The sequence below is a fragment of the Apostichopus japonicus genome, chromosome 16, assembly GCF_037975245.1.
Source record: "Apostichopus japonicus isolate 1M-3 chromosome 16, ASM3797524v1, whole genome shotgun sequence".
In the NCBI taxonomy this organism is placed as follows: domain Eukaryota; kingdom Metazoa; phylum Echinodermata; class Holothuroidea; order Aspidochirotida; family Stichopodidae; genus Apostichopus; species Apostichopus japonicus.
In genome coordinates, this window is record NC_092576.1 from 28,651,876 (window position 1) to 28,666,650 (window position 14,775).

Genomic DNA, 14,775 nt, shown 5'->3' on the forward strand with positions numbered 1-14,775 from the left:
CCCTGCCCTCCACCCTTTCCTATATGCATGTCCTAAAAAATGAGTATATCGACACACCCGTTAATTACACCTAAACTCCTTGATTCTTAAAAAGAGGACAAACAATGGGTTTTCCCCCTCTCGTATGATGCAGGTTGGTTACGCTTACCCCACCCCCACTGCATAAGACCATTCAACTTAAGACGGGTTAAAAAAAAAAGTTCCGTTGCTTGTGAAGGTATATATGTATAGTGCACTTTTGATTCTTGTTAATAGATACTATTGTGTGGGCTGCATTCAAAGTACAAACAAATAAACGTTTGAAAGGAAACGAAACATTAAATCGATAAGTAAGTGATTTCCTGTACCGATTTCTTGTCATAGCTAACAGTAGAAATACAGGCGCCATACCAGTATATGTTTATTTAATAGTATGAACAAATTATCGTTTTAACCTATATAAACAAGGTAGGTATATGCCATTAAAGACTGTGTACTTTCGCCTATAGCGAAGTCATACACATGGGAGCAGGTAGGTGGTGTCCTGAAACAACATGTGGCGTTATGTGTCTTTAACTATAGTAAACGACCAGGACCACCATTTTAATTTCTTGCCACTACCCCCCCCCCCCAAGCCAGAATACGTATCCTTCATACTGTGATATGTACACATCAACCATCTTATATTTACCTAAGTTATTCGATACCATGATAAGTTATTCCTATGTGTTGAGTGACTGTCAGTACCTCCTCAAGTCAGAATACGTATCCTTCATACTGTGATATGTACACATCGACCATCTTGCATTTAGCTAGGTTATTCGATACCATGATAAGTTATTCCTATGTGTTGAGTGACTGTCAGTACCTCCTCAAGCCAGAATACGTATCCTTCATACTGTGATATGCATACATCAACCATCTTGCATTTAGTGAAGTTTCTTGTTCCAGACCACGTGACCTTTAATTCAGCGATTGACACTATTTTGCAATGAAGTGAGTGCTTCAAAGATGCCTGTTGTCTTTAAACACTGCCTGATTTGATGATTACTTTCAATAGGTCTTTAATTGGAAATGACGTGACAAGAAATACATACGCAATGACACACAAACAAGGAAAAAGAACGCATCGGGTCGCAACACCGGAAATGACGTGATCTGGTTGAAGAGTTTTCATTTCCTCCCATTATTACAGTAAACAGATTGTTGATCTGCTAATATCGTTACCAAACAAAAATGTATTTTACCTTTATTTGAATGACGAGGCGAATATAGTTTAGTGGGAAGCTATGAAGGCGATAAACAATCACGTTATAACAGGCATGTGACTGCCTGTTTTGTTAACAACCACAAGTTCTACCCTTAAAGGAATAACATTGGTTTCTTTCTTACTTGTTGTTGTATAGTTTTGGTAGTAATCGATTTGATGATTCATCAAAAAGACACCGAAACTAAAAATGACGGTAGTGGGGGGAAAGGGAATTTAAAAGTTAGTGGTAGTCCCGCGATCTAACACGTCAAAGTTATCGTACAGTGTAGACCCTATGTTGGTGAGATGTTATTATGCTATCCCCTATTTAAAGCCAGTGATTTTTCGAGGCGAGAGTGTGTACCAGGTAGGAGAGGTTGGTGGGGGTGTTTCCACGAGAACAGTTCAAACCTTGATTGTTCCTAACCATCCACAGAAAGGTATCAAACGTTACACTGTAGTGATTATTATCTTATCGAAACAGTTCTCAGTTTGTAGATTGAACAATACTTCCAACATGAAATTAATTGAAAACATGATTTTGTTTAATTTTGTATTAGATAAACTGTCAATTTGGGCGCTGTTTAGCTGGTGTCATGTGGAGGCCTCAAACCTGGATCCAGTGTCCTTGAGATGACGGTTTTGAAGAAAACAAAGGAATTACATAACAGAAAATTAAGCAGTCACTCACTTTACATCATCATAATGGATAATTAGCTAATATTTACAAGTAATTAAAACTAGAATTAAGAATAGATTTTTTTAAATCTTTGATGGATTTTGATGGTAGTTGCAGCTATATTTATGAGATATGGTGAGATATGGGTATTTTGCACCACATCTAACATTTCACCCAAGTAGCGGTAATGTTCCTCATGGCATAAGAGACCACTTTCTAGATCCACGTCTTCGTGGATTTTTTTTAAATGGGAGTGGGGGTGTACGTGTATTCCTGTGTACGGGCCTGCATTTGTCTCTAGCCATGGTCAAATTAACGAATTAAATGAGCTGTAACTAAAACAAAGGGAACATTATACCACGAAGGTATCCATATACTATAGTTGTTTTTCAATATGTCTTTGTTTCGAACACAACAGTTGTACATTTTCGCATTAAACTTAAACTGAAGCTCAAGTTTAAAGTAATAGGAAACTAATCGAACTGAAGCTCAAGTTTAAAGTAATAGGAAACTAATCGAGTTTGTCTGTGCAATGTCTCTACACTCACTTGAACTCGCTGGTGCTTTTTTGTTTGATAACTTCAAGTACCTCGCAATCATAGACTACAGTATCACGCCAACCACAGCGGAAGAATCGTGCCTATAAGATCTCAAGTCTTCCTGTTGCACACTCGAATAGTTTCATTGGCGGATATGGCCCTTAGCTAGTATTGAGACCTTATTAATACCCAACCACCTGGTGAGCTCATAAACGGATGAAGATTATAATGAAACATATTTAGTTAGTCATAACATCACGAGCTGAGCCTGCACGAAGAACAAGGACGAAAGCTTAGGCTCGGTTAGGCGGGAACCAGAGTGTACATTCTACTGTATACGACTATACCGTCTTCATTGTGTTGGAACTTGATATTATAGACAGGTCTGTTGTTGGGTTATCTAGTTGCATTTCGCTTGGAAGATTTTTCTGTTATTATTATTAATATTTCTCTGTTTCAGTGTGGAAGTTTTATCTGCAGTTTCGTTATTCAGACTATAAAAAAAAATTGCTAAACCGATCTTACATCGAACGATGAAGAATTGCGACATTCGACGGAGATCATTGCCGTATAATTGGTATTTATTTGCTCACGCATCAATATTATGCGCCACATTTTTATCATTTCCTCGTATGCATAGTTAATAATTGGTTGATAAATTGTATATTTTCTTAGTACACATGATGTTTGATGAAAAGTCAACCAGTGCCAAGTTTCCAACGTAATGTTTGGAGTATGAAGGAGCATAATCTAGTTTGGATTTCATGGAACTGGTAATGTTGTTATAAACACAGGGTTATCAATGTACGCAAAGACATTGATGGTGCTTTGATATAGTAATACACTAACTATAGCGGTTTATATGTTGACAGAGGATTTCATTAAACGAATAGAGCGACGAGGATGAGGTAGACCTTTATATACACTGCCGTCAGTCAATAAGTCGTTACTACGTTAGACTGTTTTGGAACTAATTTTCTACGTGTATTACGAATTATTGAATCAACGACTTACGTGGGTGGAGTGAATGTTTATCGGATCACTAAACAAATCGACCATTCATGCATGAGCCATGTGAAGTTTTACTTTTCATAACGTGAAGGAAGTGTCGATCATATTTACGGATTCTGATTTTTTTTTTTTATAATCCCGTATTGGATATTGTGACTTGACGGAGATTGCCACTGTGAAGACGTAATCACGACTAATTTGATATATGTACTCAGTTGCCCACGCATCTGGCGCATAGCTGTCTAGTCGTGATCCACGAACTGTGTTATGCGCATGCAACGTGACATGATTTTTTTTAAGTGTGCGAACACTGTTCAAATTGCGTTGGAACATGAACAAACATACATCTGTACACGTTAGAGCGATGACTAAAGGAGATAACATAGCAGCCTAAGCTAGGGATTGAAATCATGACAGGATTAATAGTCGACTACGTGTGACCATCTTAATGTAACTAGTTTACGTACTGGTCGTTGTATATTCATCATTTCTCATCCCGTCACGGGAAGCCACTAAGCGACAATTGACTCGTTTTAAGTGTCACCAGTAAATTGCATTTACATTTTACGTGAGGTTTGACACAGAGTCGCGCATATTACCATATGGAAGTTTCGGTAAGCGGAAGTTTGTATACATATATGTATATATTTTTATAGTTGCTAATACTAGAAGTTGTATACTCAGTGATACTTTACTTGGACTACTGTATAACAGATGAGAAAAGGTGGTCGTTGTTTTGGAAGGAAGCTGATGTGTGCATGACATCACGTCATACGACTCAAGATGTTTGTAAATCAGTTCCTAACGATTCTTTGTCTCTTTCAACTCGTCGGCATAATTACCGCCTTCGAGTTCCTAGAATCACCAGTGAATACGACAGGTGTTGAGGGCGGTATTGTACTTTTGCCTTGTCACATTGCTAGAAATGCCCATGGCAACGGGCCATCTTCATCCTACTGGAGCAGGACCAGAGACAATCACATTATCAGTGAAAATAACGATACAAATAAATTTGCCCGTCTCAATAGAGACCTAGCACCCCGACTGTCAATTTTAGGGCAAGTTTCATACGAGTATAATTTGCAGATATCTAACCTAACCGTGGAGGATGCTGGGTTTTACCAGTGTTGGCATCTCGATGATGAATATGGCCACTATTCTAAAAAGGCCTATTTGAGTGTACTGCCGAAAGATACGGCAGCGTGGTTCCCGTTCTGCACGGTTGATAGTTCGTCGAGTTTCGGTGGAGTCGGTCGGACCGTTGGGTCGACTCTCACGTATAACTGCCAACCACCATCTAACGTACAATTACCTAATGAGCTTTCATTGTACGTTAGAAGTATACACAGTGGAGATAAAGGAGTTCCCATAGCAACATGCGATCACGTGCCTTGCTCCTTTTCGTACACTCTACGACTTACAGATAGGAACAGTCGTTTTGTCTGTGGAACCGAAATTAATCGTGACATATTTGAAGAGGAATGCACAATGAACCAGTTACGCGAACGAAAGGAAATAAGTCTTTCACCAATGCCAAAAGTATTTCTTCTTAATTCTGTCGGGAAATTATTTTGCGAATCGGTGGATGATGGTGAAGAATATCAATACCAATGGTTTATGGAAGAGAGACCTTTGACAGAATTAGAAAGCGAAAATTATTACACTTTTTTCTTCATTAGCCAAAATTTAAACAATACTGAGATTACGTGTGTTGTGAACGATATGAATGGATATGTTGGATCTAGCAGTATTGTGATAGATGTAACCGTGGCAACCAGTGATAAGGACTCAGATCCGAGACAAATTGGGAAAGATAAATCCACTGAGCCACCCCACGCACCCGTACAAGATAAAAGTCATACGATGGAAAAGATTTTCGGTATACCGATAGAAATTCTGTTATTTCTCTCCTGTGCTATAGTGGTTCTTCTGTTACTTTTAATAATCTTCATTTTATTACTCCAGAGGCAAAAACGGAGCCGCCAGGAACACGGTAACATTATGCACCATTCCGAATTGGTTGCCATTGGTAACGCCGACTTAAAAGTCGATCTGTCCAACGACGTCATAATATCCTCCCAAACGAAACATCATGCAACTTCCCCTCGGGTGTCAGAGTCCGAGGACGCATCGTTCTATGACAACGTACCATCGGGTGACGAATACTCGTACAAGTGCCATTCTAGGCCGTACAACTCGAACAACGCGAAAGGTATGCTGTCATATGAAACGGCTGGACGTTCAAGTGTAAGTGCTAAAATGGCGATCACTGAGTTCACAGAAGTTACTAGGTCTGATTACAATGTCTTGGATCCTTATATAGCTAGTGATAACGACACGCTAGATTCTTTTGATCTTGAGGATATGAGAGAAAGGTCTCAAAGGAATTTTGAGAACGAGAGAACTGATTGTTTAGGTCAAACATCATCGACAAAATTAAAACCAAGTTGCTATCCATCACAATCGATCGTTACACGCCAAAGTTCCTTACCAGTAAACTCCCCGAGTGCCCTCTATGCCGTCACTAGTTTGATTAGTCATGGTGACGGAAGACGCTCAGTATCAGCTCTTTCTCGGGTAAAACAATCGGAGAGCGCCCCCCTCAGATCAAGGAGTGTATCATGCCAGAGTACTCGGGCGGAATACGCGTCACCTTGTAACCGACCAAAGTCGAAGGATTTCTCATTAAGCTCGAATGAAAATTCAGATTGTGAGGAGAACGGTGCTACATTCAGTAAAACCGCAACCGAAGAAGTCAATGGTGTCACGGGTCAAAAAGATGTCGACTCGAGGCCGGCTTCAGAATGTGCAGTGAGTGGTGAATATGCAGAGATAACGGGCTCTCCTCAGCCCGGAATATCCCAGAAGATTTCCACACACTCCCACCCTGACAGATCTCGTACTTCAGATGCTACGGAAGGCAACATAATTAGGTTAGAGAGGATCGACGACGGTACCGAACAAGTTTTAATGTTGGATGATAATAAGTACATAACAAATAATAGAATATTGAATGACGATGCGGGTGAAATCTAGGGACCTAATATGAATATTCATGAATGTGCGAAATGTATATGTAAATACAAAATTTATAATAGTTAGATAAGAGTTAAAGTTGAATGTGAGTTTTTATGTGAATTTTGGAAACAATATTATGCCCCTGTATATTACCGTTACTAACTGAATAACTTTGGCATGGGAAGTGAATGTTTGACGCAATGGGGCTTAAATGATACCGAAATATAACGGGCATGGACAAATGAAGGATAAATGCGTCAAATTGTATTTGTAGGGTTGTAACGTCCTTTTTGAAATGAGTAACAAATTATTCTGTTGGTAAATGTTTGAATCAGCATTTGTGTTTTAGACTTTAAGACCGGAAATTTGTGAATGGGGTGGACGGGGTATACATATGGCGTAACGTGATGTTGTAATACCCGAAGTTTGTTTCTCGTAACTTAAACACCTTGATAAGTATGTTATGAAAAGTTTGTTTTCTTAGAAGAGTTGATTAAATCCTACATCAACTTCTAGTACATTTGGATCATGTCAACACAACTCGTTTTCGAATTTGCTGATTAATTTGTTCTGAGTTTATGACGAATGTATACAGACGAATTTAAATTTGTTGCCCTGTAAGACTAGCTTACTTGTATTTCTTTCAATTTTTGTGTGCATATTACATAAACCATTGATATTTCTTCCATAATTATAAGCGTATATTCCTTGAAATATTCATGTGTATTATTTGTATATTTGCATAATTTTCACTAGTATGTTGTTTTGGATATGAGTGAACCCTGGGATAAAACCTGCATATCACCGTATGTACTATAGCTTAATCACTTATAACAGGAAGAAGCATCTAAAACAAAAGCATTCCAGTATCCTGAAATTAATGTATACCTAAAAAGGGTTGTTCGGAGGGAAAATTTTGCTTTCGCGTGTAAATAGTATACTGATTACATATTACAGCTATGCACCCAGCCGATCTTGGTGTTCATTTCTTACATACTTGTGTTCTTAACATTTTCATTTGACATTTGCAGTTGATACGTTTGTTATTTAAAAGTGAACTTGAAGCAAACAGGTGTGATATCATATTGCTGTATTACTACAACGAATGTCTACTTTTTATTCAGTTTTCTACCATTTGAATATTCTTGTGTTTTATAATCGTTATACGTTCATATTAAAATGAAATTTTGAAAACCTTTTCTAACTAATGTAATGAAAAGTAAACAAGGAAATGAAAACACTTTACTTTTAGCCACTGTGCATCTGCCAGTCGACACTGCTGCTTGTTTAAGTTCATTTCCAAAAACACGGAAATGCTTGAAGAGCTTCCTTTAATAAGCAATAAAGGAAATCATTTTGTTTTTTATGCTGGTATAATAAGAAAAATCGTTGTATTAAACTTTCAATTTTACTTTCAGCTGGGTTGTGAGATACCGGTAGTGCTTCCGTAATAAGAATACCAGCATACTAGTGCAGTTTGTTATATTTTCAAGATTTACGTTTAAGTTAAGAGTTATTTATATGCAACGATAAGTAGTATATGGCATACATGGACATAAGTCTGTGAAACATCATCGATTGATAGAAATGGTTTAAAAAAAAACGCTTCCAAGGAATTGGATTATACTGCTCAATTAGTAAGCAGTAGGCCTCTATTTAATTTCTCCATATTCTTAATCATGTTGCTCACAAACAGGCTCTTCAAAAATTGATGTTTCGTTAGTGGTGGATATTAGATGGTATATCCCTTCATTGTGTCTGGCCAAAAAAAACTATAGCAGTTTCTAACAGTTGGAGTTCCGAGCATGAATCATGCCGCAAGAAGTGTGCGCGTAATGACGTATAACGTCTTCTACATACACTGGAATAAAAGAAGTGCAATTTGGTGTCGAGTGGTATGAAATACAAGTTGATTGTATATCTGATAATTGTACTGATTTTTGTTTGTTTGTTTCTTGTTACATTTCGTTTTCTTATTTGATCAGTTGTACAGTACTCGGAGTTTAAAGAAACATTTACATGCATTCAAGTTTATAATTCAAACACACAATGTAAAGAAAGTTTAACCATGTCATTAAATGCTTCTCTGCATATCAAATTTGTCCATTTTTCTTATTTTCGTTTACTTTTTTTTCTGGAATCGTAGTTCGCTAATGGCTTTAGATGGACTCTAAGTGTGGTTGCGTTGATTGTGGAGGGATCTGTGGTGGTAAATTTTCGAAACATGGGTATAGCTACGCCTGGTATGCTCTCTGAGCACAACCGTTTAATTTACGTCTAAGATTCCACACAAGTTTAAAATGTTAGATTAGACGCGCAATGATGGGGCACAATATAGTTTGTGATCTTATATGACAAACGTAATAGTTAAATCTCCTCCAATATACACACTGTCATGATTGTGAAGTTTTAACGAGTTTCCTTATCTTACAAAAGAGTGTGCAGCTCGTTATTTATTTATTTATTTGTTGTACCTCATTAACGGAAACATTAACCCACACATCATCATCATTTGGTCACTGTAATTAGGATAAATGTCAGGAACAACTTACCAAAACAACTAAGAAACATCTCATTTCATACACAATGCCTGGAGACTTGATCAAGTTTAAAATATGACCCACAGGAATGCAGTTTGTTACGTATTCCTATCATTGTTTTGGTGATGGCGATGGGTGTTTACAAATGCTTGAATGTACAATATGGAACCTCCTCACGTGACCTGTGTGAGTGGATACTCCTCCCCTTAGACTCCTCCCCTAACACATTTTACCATCCCACCCCGCCCTCCGTACAGAAAAGGTGGTTGCGCCCCACATGATTTTCGCACCCGACACGTGCTTCCAATTGTGTAATCTGAGATCGAAGCCACAACAAAAATACAAAAGAAAAAATAGACAAACAGATCCTGTTTGTTAAAATATCGAAAAGTTCAAAAAGATGTGTGACACATTAAACGAGCTTCGTCACGGTTGCTAAATCTACTGCGAAACACTAAACTAATGTAAACTTCTATGAGTGGTCAGCTGAAGACCCAACAAATTCGGTCTGTTAAAGAAATTGCATCAATTTAACACATGCATTCACATGAGAAGGACTACAACAGACCGTGACAAGTTGAAAAACCCGTGAGTCGTTCACCTATTGTGACGTCATACTCTTACCATTCATTCTTCGCTTAAAGGCTTTATGTACGGAAGCGTAGAAGGGACATTGCATTGAGAAGTTACCGAATTGACAAAACGACAATTATCTGCAGATTGTAGCGCAGATGGTAACGTGTTAAAATTCATAAAATTGACGTTTTGACGAGATAACGGATCCCGTCAATGCATCAATTTTCTGCAATGCAGATAATTGTCGTTTTGTCAAGTCGGTAACTCGTCAATGCAATGTTCCTTCTACGCTTCCGTATATATTACCATGAATACATATGTTGATGTAGCATTCACCTTCATTTCAAATACAGCTGCACGCAAAATTGTGCAACACGACAGGAAGTTGTTCGGGTTAACTGTTGTATCGGTTTGTCCTAGCATGACTAACCAACAAGGTGATGGTCTTTGCTTCTTAAACTGGTGAAGTTCCTGTTTTGTTTTTTCCGTTATATATCTTTGCTTCCGTTTTCTACTCAATTTGCGTGATCACGTTGCTAATTTCCGATTCTGCCCGTTTCATACCTCTCAACTGACACGGAATTTCCTCAGTTCACACGGAAATGGACCTAAAAGGCGGACAAAGTACGGAAATGTTAACATATTTCATGGATTACTTTAAAACTTACGCAAAACATGGACTTTGATACGAAACTTCGAAAACACAAATTATTTTATAAAATTCTGACATTTTCTTTGAAAACAAACAATTAACCTTGACCTTACCGTACGTCACAGTCATAAACAAGCCAATCACGGTCGTACGCTACATCAAATCAACCATGTGATTACATGCAAATTTTCAACTGCGTGCACACCGAAGATGAAAGCAATGCCGTTCTCTGCGCGAGTTCGCTCCGATTATGACACCACGCCTGTAAATACTGAAATGTTACGTATAAACTATATGTACTGTATTGTTAAACGGGAACTTCTGCTATACTTGGGAGGTCTGCCTATTGTAATTCTTACCAAAATGGACCAAAATTTGAATAACAATAAGCATACCAGTGGCTGACCCAGGATTTTAAAAACCACCCTAACCCTAACCCTAACCCTAACCCTAACCCTAACCCTAACCCTAACCCTAACCCTAACCCTAACCCTAACCCTAACCCTAACCCTAACCCTAACCCTAACCCTAACCCTAACCCTAACCCTAACCCTAACCCTAACTTATTGTTACTCCTAGTCGTAAAAATAGTACTCCTTGTTGTAAAAATAGCCATGTTAAAGCAACTGCGCATGCGTATTTATAAATTATTTTTACAACTAGTCGTAAGAATAGGCACTTTGAAATTCAGTAACGGCAGTTTATACAATATACAATCACAAATATTTTTATTTCTTCAATCGAACTTTTGGCGAAGATAGAAGTTATGTCACCGATATCAAACATAAATAGGGTGATAGAGGACACTTTGCTCTATTCCGTGATGTGTGTCGCACCACCTAACTATTTCTATAACTAAAGATAATTAATTTTAAACATTTCGTTGGTACGTAGCGGCAGTGTTTACAAGATGTAGCGGAATTTAAGGCTATCACAAATATTCTTATCTTTTTCAATCGAAATTTTCGCGAAGATAGAAGTTATGTAACTAATATCAAACATGGATAGGCTGACAGAAGAGATATTGCTCTTTTTTACAAACAATTATTGAGTGCCACCGCACCTTCACCGTTGCTTATTGTCCTCTAGATAATAGATGGCGCTCTTCGCTTTTTCCTTATTGTCTGCTCTTATTGTCTGCTCTTATTGTCCGCTACTAATGTCCGCTACCTTCAGGCAGTTGCAGAGCCGAATCTCTACAATACGGCTCAGGTGTGCAGAATGCCGACTGTCTGAGCGATCGAGCGACCTCTTGCGATTCTGTTGAAAGTATGTGGTGTTTTGATCAATTGTTATCTCATAATACGACTACTGCTCAGTGAGTTTAGAAAAAAAGCCAAAATTAAATTAAAAAATTGAAAACAAATCATAGGCCTTAATAAAAACTGCATAGTAAACATTAAAAAAGAAAGAAAAAAATCTTCTTAAATCTTATAGAATATAAATAGAATAAAATAAAACTATTAGCGAACTGCTTATCCACTAGAGAGCCTGTGTAGAAGAATGTGTACATAAAAGTAAGTTGGCCTGACGTTTCGATCCTAGCAGGATCTTCTTCAGAGGCTAAAGAATATCATTAGATAAGTAAATGAGTAAATTGAAAACTGAATAGGAAATATTACACTTTGGAGAAGAGTAATTTTTTTTTTTTTTGGGGGGGGGGGGGGTTAAATATGAATGTAAGAGACTGACTTCGGTCAGCTTGCGGCTTTGATAAGCCAATGATGGTTTCTTCGCGAGTTCTTGCTTACAGGAGGATCTAATAAACATACATTTACAAGGGCGTAGGAACCGGGGGACTGGGGGGGCGCCAGCCCCCCAGTGAAAAATATGGGGGGCGGAAGTGTCGTTCCGCCCCCCGCTCCGCAAGTCAGAAAACCCCTTTTTCATTTCCAAATGAGAAAAAAATCTCATTTGAAGCACCAAATTGCATCTAAGGCCAGGTGAAAATGCAAAATTCTTTACAAAATGGAGTGGGTGTTGAAGTGTGCTATATTGCAACAAATTGCATCTGAGGCCACCTGGAAATGCAAAAAAATTCCAAAGGGGAGGGGGACACCCCCTCCCCTTAGACCCCTCCCCCAGGCCGGCCATCAGTCTTCAGCCCCCCCCCCCCCACTCAAAAGTACCTTCCTACGCCACTGTACATTTATACATCCATACATAGCCTACATATAAGTAGATTATACACTAACCATTCGCACAAAAAACAACAACACATGTCTCTAAACAGCAGACTGGACGTTACAACAAAAAGGAGGAATATTAAATATAGAAAATAAACCTCCCTAAGCCAGTCCTTAGTCCTCCCCCTAACGATACTTCCCTGCCATAAGCTATACCTTTTTGGGATAACCGCCGGGTTCAAATTTTGTTCAAAGTTTCCAGCTTGTCATTCATGCATACAGCCCTCTTCAGAATTCCTTTGTGAAAGTGTAAGTGATAATACTACAACACCACAGTCGGAAGTACGCGTGTCAGCTGTAGACTACGTTGTTCCTTTATATAGATATAGTCTATACAAATTAAGGGAACCTAGATCAGATTAATGTTTCACCAATACAAAGTGTAAGTAACGGGATGTTGGGAAGTTACCGGATACTACAACAGGATCCTCATATACACAATAACAATGGGACAATACAGAGAAATCGATGCACTCAGTTTTTATAAGCAATATTGTGCAATTATGATCCATTGCCGAGTGTGCATGCCATGTGAGAAAACCACGGAGGGGAAGGGGTGTTGGGGCGGGTGACGGGGGGGGGGTGGGAGGCGTTAGTTGGGAGACAGAAGAAAGAGACAATGGTATAACGCAGTTTCGGAATTTGACTAAATATACACAGTGGCGTAGGAAGGTACTTTTGAGTGGGGGGCTGAAGACTGATGGCCGGCCTGGGGGAGGGGTCTAAGGGGAGGGGGTGTCCCCCTCCCCTTTGGAATTGTTTTGCATTTCCAAGTGGCCTCAGATGCAATTTGGTGCAATATAGCACACTTCAACCCACCCACTCCATTTTGTATATAATTTTGCATTTTCACCTGGCCTTAGATGCAATTTGGTGCTCCAAATGAGATTTTTTTATCATTTGGAAATGAAAAAGGGATTTTCTGACTTTCGAAGAGGGGGGGGGGCGGAATGATACTTCCGCTCCTCCATATTTTTCACTGAGGGGGCTGGCGCCCCCAGCTCCCAGCCCCCCGGTTCCTACGCCCTTGAATATACAGCAATTGGCTGAGGAGAGGCAGCCGTGGGCGTGGAGGAGGGTGGGGGGGGGGGGGAGGTTGGCAAGAGGTGCGCAGAGATTCTCAATGCGGATATCGGAGGCAATATTTATGTGAAGCTTTGTTCACCAACATTACGGGTCATAGTGGCGTTAGTGGTACTAGGACCTACAGAATACAAAGCAAACGCACACATTCACACACAAAAGAAGACTAAAATAATTCAGAGAACTTCCTCTTTTCTCCGGATATTTCTTTTTTTTTGTATGTGACAGTACGCGCTACAAGAGAACACGCAATATCTGAAAATGATACATCCCAGGGGTATGGCTCTCCCCTCCCACACTCCCACCAAAGTATCCCACTATCAATTGAGTTGATCTCCACTGGTCCATTGGCGGTACTCTACCGATAATAGCGTTCCTCGCGATCAGAAATACCCGCCCATGGCGTTTTACAAGCAACATTTCCCCATTGTGCCAAAACTCGCCAACGCGACACAATGAAGTCCAACCCAGGCTACAGCAGCCTAACCCTGTCAGTTACGGTGTGGTACCATCATCAAGGGTTGTATACGGCCGACCATACAGTTCACCACAGCAAACCGTGCAGATTCACATTCATTGCATATCTGGTCGAGACGTTTATAGTATGTCCCTTGATTCGCTCACACTTGTCTGGAACCAACATCCCCCTGACACCCCCCCCCCCACCGCCCCTCCAACCACTTCACCTTCCTTCGTCGAAGTTTTGCCTCTTCTCCATTGAAATGGTAATACGGTACAAATCATGCATGGGTAATTCCGAAACCATCCAAATAAACGCAGGAACACAGAATCAAAACAGAAACAAACAAAGCAAACCACAAACCGAACAAGAGCAAACTCTCACATCACAATTAATTTTATATGCAGGAACCAAAATGCTTTAATATTGTTCAACATATGTTGGTTGGTGAACCTAATTTTTTTCCCAACAATTTGCAATGTTTACACGACGGCAAATCCCTTGAATTTATTTCGTTGCTGTTTGTTTGGGTGAGTTCCACTCAACACCCAGCCCCCCTCCCCCTCCCCCACTCCTTCCCTGACATTTCCCAACGAGCCCCGTGTTGTTAATTTATATGGGCGCACTGATTGGACTGTGCCTATCCCAGGACTCGTGCGTGGACAGTGGAAGCATTATTTTCACAATGCCATATTGTGGAAAGTGAAGTTTTTGTTTATCACCATCCTATAAACCAACCTTAGTATTCACAAAATGATGACCGCAGCTTACCGGGTGAATCTCGTTCACAAATTGTTAATTTT